Source organism: Numida meleagris, chromosome 10 (assembly GCF_002078875.1).
Source record: "Numida meleagris isolate 19003 breed g44 Domestic line chromosome 10, NumMel1.0, whole genome shotgun sequence".
Taxonomy (NCBI): Eukaryota; Metazoa; Chordata; class Aves; order Galliformes; family Numididae; genus Numida; species Numida meleagris.
The window spans coordinates 3571794-3584366 of record NC_034418.1 but is presented as its reverse complement, the minus strand read 5'-3'; the positions used below and the strand labels follow the sequence as shown (position 1 = coordinate 3584366).

Here is a 12573-nt window from a genome sequence, read left to right as displayed (position 1 = left end):
CCACTGGATTCCTCCACGACCTGGAGATAATCACCAATGTTCTCTGTACCAGTTTTCCCTCTCTGAAACGAGCGTGACTACATTTTTCGTGGATGTCCCCCCTATGTCCTGCTCTGCTACCCCCTGGTAGCCCTAGGGAATGGATGCAGGCATGCTGGCAGCTGACAAGGACCACAAAGCTGAAGCCACGGTGCTGCCCAGCAGTGCCGTTCTGTCCTCCTACCCAAAATCCACTACCTGATCCCACAGACTGACATTTCTCAGGACCTTACAAACAGACAATATCTTTCATCTCCTCTCCACCCTCAGATCACAAGAAGTATCAAGACCAGAGCAATTTCACTGATGCCAATGATATTTCTCCTGATTTATAGCAAATTAAGTGGAATGGGAATTGGGTCAGACTCGGGGGGAGGGGGGTCACACATATTGACTTTTGCCACCCCTTCCCCTGAGGCAGGAGGCTGAATAGCGAGTGCACATCCTCATGGCAAGGGCACTTCCTCTAAGAAAAACATATTCATATATACCCAAATCTTGAATTTCATTAAGCTTAATGCATTTGCAGCCAATTGAATTTGATAGAAAGCCTTTCCCAGGTAGTATTTAAGCTCATCAAGAACACTAATCAATGGTTGGTAGTTAAATGCATTCTTAACTTTTTATGTGCATTGTCCTTGTGCCATGTGCTGTGATGTCTTTATAACAGGATCATTAGGGAACATCACAAAGATTAATAAAAATATGAGGTGAATTGGACACAAGGGGTTCCATTAAATAAAAGAGGATTAGAGAGATGAGGCTCTGTGGTATTTGGGGCTGTAATATTTAAAGTGGGTTTTGCTATGTTTGTTGGCTTTTTTCTTAGTTCTTCCTTTCACAGTTGTACTGAGTTGATGTAAAATAGGCTGGTCCCAGGGTAAGCCTAGAGTTAGGAGGAGAAAAAAAACTCACTTTCCCAAGCTTTTGTGTTTCTATTCTCCCCCTTGGAAAGAACACGAAAGCCAGGACTTAAAGTACATGGCAGAAATTAGAAACAACCTCTTGAACTGTTTTTACCCAAAAGCAGAATTCACAGCTGCAGAATTTCAGCGATCCATTGATACAGTTCTTAGAGGAGACTCCACTTACTGCGGGAAGATTAACTCTTCAAGCACAACCTGCCAGGCTCCAGGTTCAACTCCCTGGGCCAGCTCGTGGCAGGACAGGAATGCCCACGCTCACACCAGCTGCCCCAGTAACACCAGCAGCTCCTGGCAGGGCCGTGCTGAGCAGCCCGGGGCAGGGCACCGCGTCTCTTCGTGCCTCAGTTTCTCAATGTACAATGAGGAATGATGGCTTTGTCTTCCACTTTTGGATTCTATTCAGCATGCTACTTCAAATCACATCTCTCGCCACCTATTATAACACAGCACCTAATGTAATGAGGCCAGAACTAGTTTTACCCTGTAAATATCCATGTGGTGCAATACTAATAACTTATCATCAGAGGGCAAGTGATAAGCACAGTCTGGGAACCTAGCTGTGACTTGCACCTTGCTCTGGGGTGGAGATTTAACAATTAACTCTTGCAGCGCTATAATAGACTTTCTGATCTTAATTTTCTCTATTTTTCCACAGAAAATCCTCTACACTATCTCTTTGTTTTAGCGAGGTCTTAGCTAGTCTGTTCTAGTTCTGCTGACCTGGGAACAGCTTCAGCAGTCTTAAAGGCACCCAATATTAACATGAAAGACTGTAATCACATCTTCACAGCTGCTAGAGCCCACAGTGTCACTGGGAGTTTGCATGGCTAAAACAGAATTTGCTGTATAATCCATGCACTGTGCTGTTCATGCATGGTAATTATGTACAGCAGAATCCGTAAGGAAGGAAGCAGCTACATACAGTCTGCTTTTAAAATCTGAAGGGGAAGATTCTTATTTCTACTATTTGAAGAAACCGCCTTTGAAGAAAATCACCTCTCACTTCTTTGATGACCAACAACCAGTAAGTCACCAGTGGCTCTGAATTTCATAATGCTCTTTCTGAGCATCTTTGTTATTTAAGATTGCCAACTATCCTCACCTCTTGTGCTCGCCATTACAGCTATTTTCACTAAAGAGTGATTTTTTTGTATAAACTCCTAATGTAACTAACAGGAACGCATCCTAGTAAAGACATGAAAAAGCATAGAATGAGCCCCATTTCTTGCTACCAGCGTATCACTATTGCACATCCCATCTCCAGTAATCTATATACCACAGAAGATCTTATACCCACACAGAGAAAGATATATAAACCAGCTTTCCAATACGATATAACTTATGAAATTACTCCCCATGGAAAATTTAAGCAAAACAAAACTGTCAATGCTATATTTCTTCCCTCCTCCTCCTCCCTTTTCATGGGAGTTGTAATTCAGGTGCCTAAGTGAGTTCTGTGGTCTGCATCTCTTAGGGTGTATTACTTCTGAGATATTAAAAGCTGTGCAAAACATGTCCTGCCATAGCAGGAACAGCCTGAGCACAGCACTAGCACACAGAAGACAACAGATACAAGAAATAAGTGAACCAAGTTCCCACTAAGCACCAAGAATTTTTGAATTTATAAATTCAAAAGATAATGGAGAAGAAAATATATAAATATAAATTCAAAAGATAATGGAGAAGAATAAATTCAAAAGATAATGGAGAAGAATAAATTCAAAAGATAATGGAGAAGAATAAATTCAAAAGATAATGGAGAAGAATAAATTCAAAAAATAATGGAGAAGAAAAGAGAAGCTCCGGGGCCAAATTTGATGCCTGTAGCCTCAACAAAAATAAACATGCAAAAAAAAATAATTATATTGTTACCAATCTAAGCTTAATGTCAGGAAAAAAAAAAAATAGAAAATTTTGGACCAGCTTTGCCACAAATCACCTGTGACTAAATTTAGGCCTGACACATGGAAAATCAGACGTTGTTCATACGAACTGCTTTATTTTTAGGGCCTATAAGAACCAACTCATCCTGATATCTCAGTTTACTTACTTCTCCCCTTCCACACTGTGCCTTGCTCCCCAGTGCTCGAACTGCCCACCCGAACACTACTGTCTTTGGGAGGGGGTGCGGTAAGGAGGGGGAAAGAAAGAGCTGTCAGCAGAGAAGTGGAGCATTCAGCAGGCGACAGCCTGGTGCTCCTGCTTTTGAGGCCGCTCCTGGGACTCTGGCATTGCCCAACTGGAATATTTCTGCTTTGTTTAACACAGTGAAAAAACATCACTCGACACCGTAATGTTAAGAGTGGTGGATGCGAGTATGACCGATAAACAAACACGTCTTTGTTTTAATAGTGGGGAGTGACTTTATCACAGTTAATTATAGGAATTTACGCTATTTATGTGAACTCAAGAAAGCAGAAAACATTCATTTGTTGGTAGTGTAACTGCTGGGTGGAGGCAGCCCAGATGCGTGGAGATGAATGCTAGACTGTATCTTGTTTGCCTTGTTATGAACAACTTTACTATGTAAATTTGAACTTCAGTGAATAGCTACTTGGCACATTAGAATGTATAATTATAGACACACAAAAAAACATGGAAAGTGACATTTAAACATTGTTTCTTTGTCACATATCAGTTAAATATAGAAAAAAACATATTTACTTTAATCCGCAGTAGACACTTGGTCTCGCACCTGCTGCTCACACGCAAAATATGTCATTATCACTCAGCGTCCATCCCCTTACACACAGAAAAGAAAGTCACTTTGGTTCAGTTTTGTTTGTCTCATTTCAAGCCTCAGAGGAGCTGCACTTACAGAGGAATGTTAAGCAGAAAACAAAACCAAAATAGCGCAACATCAACTACAGTCCATGTGCAGAAAAAAAAAAAAAGCTCTGCTTTCGTTTGCATTCAATAATTATCCCAAACCAATTGTGATATGATTGCATAAACTCCAGAAAGGTTTGCTCCTCGCTTGTCAGAGACTGAGCAATGCTGTCAATAAACCACTGTCATATTAACAGGCACACTACTACCACACTACGCTACTGCTTGGCCAACTGTGCAGAGCTGACAGAGCCAAAGCCAGCATGGGGCCCTGCACACTGCTGCTAGGTCACGCTGCTTTAAGTCCTACACATTTCTCAGGTTTTTCTTCCAGACAGGAATTATTATGAACAATTATTTCAAATATGCAAACCACCAGTTTCTAATGAGGACCAGAACTATTGCTAAGGAAGACCTTAAAGCATTCCTGGCTCTGTAGAAGAACGAGTTTCAACTAGCAACAATCTACACCTAAATCTCTTAGACACATAAACAGTTCTCCAGTTCTGCAGTGGCTACCGGCATCATACTCATCAGTGCTGTATCTGTGGAAGAGCTCATAGAAGAAGGGAAACTGATCTTTTCAGAGAAGGAAGATCAAAGGAAGGGACGGACTGTATGAAGCAGCGCAAGTGCTGACCTCTCCAAGCCAGCATGGACCTGAGCTCATCCTTTGCACAGTGCGGTGACACACAGCTCTGACAGCTCATGCCCATGGACACGGCACAATCTGTGCTCACACTGGGCTATTATTGAACTCAGACTCTCAACAGGGCTTGCTGGAGGGGGACAAGATGGCGAGGAATTGCACTGCAGACAGCTCCGTCCCTGCTGTGGACATAGACCGCCCTCTGTAACTTGCTCACGTTGATTGCAGGGGAAAGAGTTGACCAAGAATCTGGAGGGAAGCACTGGATCACTTTTCTTCCCATTAAAGTGACACTCACACTGGATGAGATCTCAGAAAGTTTACTTTCTCTTAAGCCCAACAACCCAGGAGTTAGGATGTCGCAATCAAACACAGTTTTGATTTAAAATTTCGAGTAACTCTTATTCCAGGCTCAGATTTCACCAGACAAATAGATATTATATAAAACTAAACAACCGAAGAAGAAAGTTTTACACGTTAGCCCGCAGAACATAGGATGTGTCTATAAAGTCCTCAAACGATACACGCAGCATCCCCGCTGACACCACAAAACACAGCCATCTCTGGGGTGAAACAGGCACACCGAGAGACTGTCGCATAGCAACAGCACTGCAAAGCAAAAATTGGTGTTTAGTCAAAACTACAGTAGGGGATTTGTCGAGTGCTGTGTTAGTGCTGAGGAATTACACAAGATAGACAACTTCCTATAGCTGCCTGTACCTTTATCTCATTCTCTTTTTTTTTTTTTTTTTTTAAGAGCCAAACACATAGCTAGCGTCTTCCCAAAGTCCTCGCTTAATGGTATACTGCGCTTTTTGTCTTGATTAATGCCTTCCAGTAGTTTATATGCCATACCTCAAACCTGCATGTCATGAATCTCCAAAGGAAAAATGAGCAGCAGCCTTTGGGCTACATTCCCACATTTCTGATCCACTGCTTGTTTTGCTGCTGTAATGATTATTTGTAGCTGAGGAGATCAATGGAAGTTCTAAACACATTCATGCGGTGCCCACTGTACAGCCAGCACTCAGTCACAATTGAAAACAGCCACGCTACACGTGGGTGTTTGAACAGGTAACGCAAATAACCTAAGCATAACAGGCCTGAGGACATACCATAAGCAATATCAATTCATACTCAAAATGTCCTATGGCATCACTACAGCAGGTGTAGCAAAAATAAGGGCGCAGAATGGAAAGGCTGCAAAAGTGCTTGTAAACAACGCTACCGGAAGGGATGGCTGATGCAGCCTCCAGAAATGGTAAGGGAAGAAAACTGCATAACCCACAATTAATGTCTCTAAAACTAGGCAAAAAAAACCAACCAACCAACCAACAAAACAACACCAAAGACATCTGCAAAGTCTGCTTCGTTCTACCGCAGCATCATGCCCACGCAGTGCGCTTACAGTTTGATGCTCATTTTCCTCATTTTTGATTTCTCCATGTACTTCATCTTCCATCCATCAATTCCCTTCAAGCCATTCTCACGTAATCCTCCTACCTTAATAAACCTTCTCAAACAGTCCTGTTACGCACATCATTTCCACTGCCATTCACGAAGAAAAGTCACATCTGATCTTTTTAGATCTTCCCTTAATAAAATAATTCTTTTTCCAAAAGGCATTCTACTGGTCTGGCTAGGTTTTTATTTTCTCTCTTTTTCTTTCCCAGGACAAAAATTATAATACAGCTTGATACTACTGAGCTCTTCTTTAGCAAGTGCTAAAGAACCAGAAATGCAGTGGCTACTGGCTAAACTTCAAAAACCTGGAGTGTAGTCCCAGCATGGAGGCTGCACACACATGTTAAGAGAGTTGGATGCATTATACATTTTTATAACCCGAGTATTCATGGCTGAGGAAATCCTATCGATTGGTTATGGGTCTTTTGTGAGCGCTGACAGATCCTGACCCACATTTGTCATCATAGCCATTCTACTCCTGCCTTGTTCCAGCCATAAAGGTGACTTTATTTTCACTTCTTACCTGCTTGCTGGGAGGCAGGAGGCTGGTTTATAAGGAAAAGAAGTAGGCATTAATCAAGCTACTCATACAACAGAGACAAGCTTTGTCTGTCCAGCATTTCACAGGTTGGCCTAAACCCATGTTTAGACTCAAATATATCCAGCATCCAAATACAAGCCCAGCCTGACCTCTATGTCCAAAGCAAAAGCACAAGAAGGTTTCACTTTTCACCTCTCAGCGCTGGCCAAACCAGGCGTCTACATGCAGTATTAATTAGCCAGCCTGGTTAAGGACTCGTAGACAGATCCTACTATCAATCCCTCAAGTCACCTACTAGCCCATGCTGCCCACAGCACACTGCTTGGTGAGTGCACACGCATCAAAGACCTTCCTCATTCTCCCGTCGCTACCTGCTTACCTGCTGCAGAAGCGGAACACGGGTGAAGCTCAAGTGATGGGACTGCCCTGTGCCCAGACGCCTCCTGACTCCAAGCTTCCCCAGCCAAAGCTCAGCATTTTCCTGCGCAGAACAATTTGACAGAATCATAGGCGGCCTTTCACATCTTCCTGATATGCACCAACAAATCTGAAACTTCCCTTTGTTGAATGTTTGTTTGTTTTTATAATGTTATCCTGCCTGGGCGAGCATACAGTGTTTTAAGAGGTAATACCTATTCGGTTCACCTCTAGACTGATGTTTTTTCTCAGTGTAACCTCAGACAACACGTCCTGCTCATTTTCTGATCATGTCCAGATTGCTTCTCTCCCAAGAACAGGGCACTTGACGATTTCTGACACTGAGTCAGAAACAACTAAAACGCTCAACAGAATTTGCCTTTGAACAACACGGATGGGAATTGATTATGGCTAAGCGAAGCTGTCAGCTTACAATTTACTAAGACAGTCATCTACATCACCTAACTGCTTACAGTGTTTTGAAATTTGCAGACATGTTGCCAGTGAGCACATATCGATTACCGTTCCTTGAACGTGGCAGAGAGGATTTCCCTACTGAGTGGCTGAATGATGTGTGTGCTGAAACAGATTTAACTGAATGTAAGTATGCTACTGGTAATTTTATTCTGAGTTACTCCATGAGGCAAATCAGACCCAATACAGTACATCTGCTGGTACGGGGCCCCAAACCGTATCTAAAATGAAAAGCATAGGAAAAATACAGAGCAGGGTAAACTGTTTATTGCTCAGGAGTATTGCAAGGAACATAAGAAATGGATGCTTCTTAATCCCCAATAATAACTTAATCCACTTCAGAACTGGGTGTCTAGATTCCTTTTCTATATACAGATAGATAGCCATCTTAGACATCTGTTGGATGGAATGAGCTGTTCAATGAAGGCAAAACTAAAGGCTGAATTAAAATAAATTTCTTAAAATAAGATGACGTGGTTCTACACCACAACATACAAGTCCATCCCGAGGTTCTTATTTTCCTTTCCTCTTGCAAAGTATTTCAGAGGAATAGCAAAGAATTTTGGAGTCAGAGGGGTAGGAATGAGGTAGCTGAAGTATGCAGGCCTCATCTTTGATACAATGGTTTGGGTGTTTTGACAATACACATACAGCAACCTGAAATACGACTATTTAGAAATCATCAGTTCCTAATTTTTCAAAGCTCTCCAAGTGTGTGGGAAATACTACACTGAGCTTGAACGAGGCCAGTAAAATCGAGAAGACAACTAATATGGTGCAGCCTTCACTCAGCATGTAAATGTCATCGATGTTCACAGAAAATGCTCACACACGTTTACAAGCGAGCACACTCTGGAATACCTGCAAATCAATACAAGGGCTAAAAACACTGTTCCAAAGAAAGACACGAGCTATTAATTCAATTCCTGATTCAGCTGAAAACCACTGAATCTTCGGCTGCTGAAATGCCATGTTCAACATGGGAGAGAGAGGAGAGACGCACAATGTGAAACTGCATTTATGACCAAAGCAAATCCTCTGACTGCTTACCAGTGGTGTAAAGCAGCGTGCAGGGCTGCTCCGGCTTCCCTCTGTGTGGAGTAATATCACATGACAGAACCTCTACTGCACGGAGTGACAAGCTGGGGAAAACAGATAAGGAAAGCATTGGTATTGAAATACACAAAGAACAGCAGATACTCTTTATTGTGTAATGCATTAAATTATAGCAGATGGTGTAAGTAATTCGTAAGCGCCACTCAAGTATAAAAAAAGCACTTAAAGGAAAAAGTTTGCAAAATTCATGAAACCTTTCTTCCCCGAGTTTCTGAATCCCCCCTTTTGAGATATCCTCAGGGTACAGACAGGAACATGTAGATTTTTAAGTTGGAGTATGTACATTTTATGTCCCCAATAAATCACACAGTGTGCTACAAAATTCAGACATCAAAATGGCAGAAAACAAATACGAGATTCAAATGACACTGAAGATGTAGCCCAATTTTTTTTCCAGTCCACCAAAGAAGAGCTCCCTCTGCGTTACAGCAAGTGGAACAGTGCCTGAAACCATGCTTCTGTCCCTGCTTTCTCGTATGCAGCACCACCCAGCTCCACAGAGACCTCAGAAAACACCGTGCATGGGACTTCTTGAGAATTACAGGCCAAAAAGTCTTTATTAAATACCTCTAAGTCAAAGATTAGTAACACCAATTACAAATAGATATCCTCCTCTATTCCTTTGATAGATAGCATGTGCCCGCACCTGATTTCCTCTGAAAACTAAAAAATTCCATAATAATATGAACACAGACCACACTGCCAAATTGCTGAAGGCCACTGCCAATCAACAAAGAAACACACTTCTTATTTTTAATGAATTACACACATTTTGGTGTCCAAATCACTGTCACATCCAATACGTTATGCACCTTTTTCATTCACCTTCTAAGCTGGAGATGCATACATCATGGGAGGATTGTTTTGCACTCAGATGCAGGCACATTCCTTTAGTAATCACCTACCATCAGATATTTTGAGCTGCAAATAATCACCTCTAAAATTAAGTCTAAAACATTTATCACACTGTACAAAATGATAAAGCAATCTCATCTTGCCTGCACTTTTTGGTCATAGTGAATAACCCCGGTGAATGCCCCACTCTTGTACCTTTTCCTTCTTTGCCTGAACAATGTACTTTTGTTAACAACCATCCCTTAGCATCTTCTCTTCAATGAGCTACTGAAGCCTAAGCACTTAAACCTGATGGTTTGGCATAGGAGCCATAAATAATCAGATAATCAGGAACAGGACCTGCTAAGCTTCCACGGATGCTTGTGTTAACTCCTTGCATTGACAATTAGCAGAGAGATCAATAGTTCAAGCTATGGCTCCAGAAGATGTGGTCAACAGGTGCTGGCACTCCTGGTCTGCTCAGATGAAGGTCATTAGATAAGGACACTGGCTCCTAAGTAAGAGGTGGTTTTCTAAAGCATTCAGCCCCAGTAAAGAGCTTTGTGTTAGCAGCCCTGGATAAGCTCTCCAATCCTGTGCAGCAGCTTCTGCCAAAATCCCTGGCTTGGAGTGACTGCAGCACAGGTGACAGCCAGAAGGTCCCCTATGTATCAGAACTGCCCAACATCTCAGCTGTTTGAAAATCTGTATGTTTAAAGATTAATTTCATGCTGAAAGAGGAGCCAATTATCTAACACATCATGATGTGAACTGTATTTAACACAGCAGGATGCAAGCTGAGGCAGCTGACCAGTGGACCTGCAGGCCATCATCTGGTATCTTCCCTGTGGTCAACAGGTCTGGGCTGGGTAGGGTGCCAAGAGCTGGTACAGGGTGGGCAGCTGGGGAGAAATGAGCTCCTGAGCCTGAATCCAGCTCTCCTCAAGTATGTGCTGCGTAGTCTTTATGACATTGGAGGTTTTAGCTCAACTGAAAGCAGCAAAGCTGACCCAAAAAGTTCAAAGCTCCCCGTTCTGCTCCCCATACACTTTATGTCAAGCTCAGAGTTACCAGGTGTGTAAGCAAAGGGAGCCCACGGGCAGTTTTTGCTTGCTTGGCCAGCATCAGACTTCTGGTTTCATTGACCTTGACAGCAATACACAGAAACAACTTTCACTTGGATGAACCATTCTTGAATAATTTCACCAAATATTTAAGATCCAAGACACTTGCTTTGAAATACTAACCTTTACCTATCCTCCTTTTATCTTCACAAACCAGTAAGAGGAATCCTGCCAAGGCAGTAACCTGTTTGGCTCATGATGAGTTCCTCTATAGGCTCTTTGCAATATTTCTGTGCACCGCAGGCCTCTCACTAATCACTGAGGTGAATGTGCTTGACTGGCTGCCTGGAGAGAGCTTTAGGAGGACTCTAACCCTCCAGAGGACAAAATTATAGAAGAACATGGGCACCTACGGCCAAATCACTTCTGCATGAGGGAGAAACATTTTATTTTGTTGTAGACAGTTTCTTTTGAAGTTGTAACCTCTCAAAAATGAAAACTAAAAGCCGTACCTTTCATGTTTTTTGCATTTTCCCCCACATCATTCTGTCTAGGAGCTGCCTTGATGTCTCCTTTAACTGTCCTGGAAGCATTTGATTTCCATCCGTTTATTTTTTCTGAACTTCATTTTGATCAGACGTTTTTCCCTTGTCCAACTCATGAAATACTTTTTTTCTCACTCCCATCTGCTTCTGAATTTCTTCAGATTTTATGTATGCTCCTCTGCTGGACAGCCATGTCAACAAACATTCCCATTTGGAGCTTGCATTCCCATTCGAATGTCTCCTCGCATAACATGCTCAATGCCACACTGTTCTCCTATTTTTCATGGCATATTTATAATCATAACTTGTGAGGTCCCTTCCAACCCCTGCAATTCCGTGATTCTGTCTGTGAAAATGATGACCAATACGTACAATGTACCTCGATTTTTCTCTTGCTCTCTAGTTGCATGAGCTCATGCACTATTCTTGTGAACAGGCAAGTGAGCAGGACTGCTGGGAAGAAACAGGCATCTGCAAAGAGCAAACATTGCATGCATCACTCTCAGACCATGATGTAGCTCCCCAACCTAAACAAACTAAACCAGCTCACATTTTCAATTGGCAATAACCTCTGAGGATGAGCTTTTGGATAAGCTATGGAATGGCAGAAAAATTTAAGCAAGAACCTGTTTTGCCACAGTCACCAGGACATCAGTGCTGCTGCTTTTGGACAGCAGGACCACTCACAAATCTCCGCTGTGTGCCACACATCCTTCTCACTCCTTCCTGTGCAAGCAGTCAGGCTATGAAGAGGAATTTCACCAGAACTGACTGCATAGTTTGGTTTTGCACAAACTGAGTCACATGAAAACTTTCCAGTCAGATTTCAAACAAAATGAAATTCAAGGCTGCCCGAGACAAGAGTTTTCATTCTTTCTGTTCAAAAGACAGGGCTGATTTACCAGCAATCAGACAGCAGTCCTTATGCATGCAAGCACTTGCTTACAAGCTCTCCAATTAAGAGTCTAGTCCTATTAAGACTAATCACACAAGTTTTTGCCACGTGAAGTAAAAGATCAAAACTCAGTCCAAAGTCTGCATATGCCTATAGCTGATATCCAATAGATCAAAACTTCCACTTTGCGTCCAGGATTTTTTTAAAAATGACTTTCACTCAATAGAAATGACTAAAATCCAGCGTGTGGATGCTTCATACAAAACCACTGAATAGTTCAGGCTTCCAAGCGAGAGGTTTGACAAAAGCTGGAGCTGAACCTTGGAAACTGTGTGGAAATCCCCCTTGGTACAGGCGCACACATAGCACTTTCACCACTTATCAGTCTACAGTAGCAATATGTAAATTCATAAACAATAATTTCTCCAGCCATCATTAAACTGGTCATCAAAACTGAGTAGGACACAGAAGTAATCATGCGCCTGCATTGCTCTACCCAAATTTGCTAGCCAGTGTCAAATACTCACAGGGTCCCCAACAAACCTCGCTCTCAGAAACACCTCTGATTTCTTTTTTGCAGTAAGTACTTAATTTAACAAAAGTTAGGAGAGATTTAAACAGTATTATTGGCCACAGACACCATGAAGTGTTAAAAATCAGTAGTAAGAAGAATTAACTACAGAAAGTTAATATAATTAAGGCAGTGCCTAAAGGCCTCTTATCGCAGTAGACTCTACCTTGGCAAATCTGAACTGATATCCGTCCACTTATCAGCCTTCT

General features: G+C 42.1%; 1 long non-coding RNA gene across 14 annotated transcripts in view; it reads right to left on the bottom strand.

The window, feature by feature from the left end:
• The window catches only part of LOC110404434, a 244144-nt gene that overhangs the window by 89567 nt on the left and 142004 nt on the right, over positions 1-12573 (bottom strand). For 10 of the 14 annotated variants that reach the window (XR_002442233.1, XR_002442232.1, XR_002442235.1 and 7 more), the window contains 2 exons: positions 8390-8481; positions 6828-6929 (listed from right to left, as the gene is read on the bottom strand). This is a non-coding gene — a long non-coding RNA (uncharacterized LOC110404434). Of the gene's footprint in view, positions 1-6827; positions 6930-8389; positions 8482-9505; positions 9609-10865; positions 11244-11270; positions 11370-12573 lie in introns of those variants that run through there. The other 4 variants (XR_002442229.1, XR_002442230.1, XR_002442236.1 and 1 more) reach the window with 4 other exon arrangements.